Raw genomic sequence first — 1,780 nt, 5'->3', positions numbered from 1 at the left:
TGGGGGGGGGGGGGGGAGGATGTTCATGATTCTAATACATGAATGTGATGCACTTGGGAGGTCTCCTGATGGGAGAGAAATTATAGCTTCGACTGATGAATGAAACTGCCTGGTTGAAAACGGGAAGGGTTAAGTAAAACTTGTTCCTTTTTGTGCCTTTTGGGGAACTCTCAAAAGAAGTATTTGTCGCAGGAAGCTGGAGGGATAAGAGGATGGGTGGGTGTAACTTAGCTACATCCTTTCCAACTCCCAAGTGAACAGAAGTAGCTACCATTGGATGCTGATGAAAAGGAACAATTAGAAGCTGTGAATTGGTAGGAGCATCTCCCCAGTAGACGTGGACATTCACGTCGCTGCCCAGCTCACTGTCACCTCTCAAACTTCCCATCTTGGATTTCTCTGGACAACGTTTCTTGTTGGAATGATATGGATACCACTGAGCAGTAGTGTCAAGTATTTTAGGGATCGTCAGTCATTTGCGTGAATCTGACTGTGACAACATGTTAAAGAAGTTTAGAAACCCCATTGGCTTTGGATTATGAAATTACCCATCCAGCCTGTGCCGGTGTTGTCATCATGACACGGAGTATGGAGTGGAACTCCATGGATTAAGGAAGACTCAGAGGATCATGGAAGATTACTGAAGAGGAGAAGCATCCAGAGCCTTCCCTTCTCACCAGCAGGACAAAGAAAACACTAGGGATGAACTGCTGGCAGCATGACTGGTGTGAGGCTGAAGCCTTTGGTGTTGTTGATCACTGGTCTACCTTTCAGTGTGAGCAAAGGCTGTACGAACAGGATGGCCTCATCTTACAGGTTGGGGATGAATAATTCCAGCCAGAGGGCTAAAAATCAGAAGCATATGTCTATAAGGTAGCCAGTAATTGTCAAGGTCTCTTCTAGGATCCATGTGGGATTCTTTGGCAGCTTTTTGTTCTGTTGGCCCAATCTGCTGGGTATTTTTAAAGCCTCAGCCCACAGAGGATGACTGTCTCCTTGGAGAAGGTCCTCATTGGTTTAAAAGACCATACTGATACTTGGCTTTGGGCCTCACTGAATCGTTTCTTTCCATCCACCACATCCCTGTGCTTGTTTTGTTGGATCTGCAAGGTGCTGAGCACTCTCTGAGGTGTGTGTCCAACCTCAAACTGAATGCCAGCACAAAGAGCAGGGGGACAATGGAAATGACAGTGAAAAGGTAGAGGACAGTGACCAAGGCAAGGCAAGGCAAGGCAAAGCAGTTTTGTGCCCTTGGTGGCACCAAAGGGAGATACTTCATGGGAGCTTGGGTGCTGGTAGAAACTGTAAGGGCTGTGGCGCTTGGAGAATGGGATTTCTTGTTGCAGGAGGCAGAGGGTGGTTTGGAATAGCAGCCCTAAGGGTAGAAACTTTGCAGCCACAGGAGGAGAATGTGAATGAGTGGTTCTCGTTTAACTGCAACTGAACCTCATGTTGAGCTGTTGTTATTTCCTTGTGTGGAGACTTGAAGATGAACCATGTCAGAAAATGTTGATCTAGGTTTTCCCAAGTTTGGGGTACTGGGTTAAGGTGGGTGTCTGGTGCAGACTGCATTGGAAGGATGGGAACTGTAGGGATGCTGAGTAAGGGGTACTAGTGCTACTGGAGAAAGAGGCAAGCTTCCCATTAGAGATAGACAGGGAATACCTGACTCACCTGTGTTACACACTGAGAGTAAGTGTCTGTTACTGTGTCTTCTTCTTTCAGAGGGTTTTGGTCCAAGCCACAGGCTCTGCTCCCAAAGGAACACAGATGCAGCAAA

The 1,780-nt window shown here is 47.0% G+C and overlaps 1 protein-coding gene across 1 annotated transcript in view; it reads left to right on the top strand.

Moving 5' to 3' along the window:
- RFX2 (regulatory factor X, 2 (influences HLA class II expression)) overlaps positions 1–1,780 on the top strand; it is a 28,281-nt gene that overhangs the window by 719 nt on the left and 25,782 nt on the right. The window lies entirely within an intron of this gene.

Source organism: Nestor notabilis, unplaced genomic scaffold (genome assembly GCF_000696875.1).
Source record: "Nestor notabilis isolate BGI_N333 unplaced genomic scaffold, ASM69687v1 scaffold4071, whole genome shotgun sequence".
NCBI lineage: Eukaryota > Metazoa > Chordata > Aves > Psittaciformes > Psittacidae > Nestor > Nestor notabilis.
This window is presented reverse-complemented; position numbering and strand designations above follow the sequence as displayed.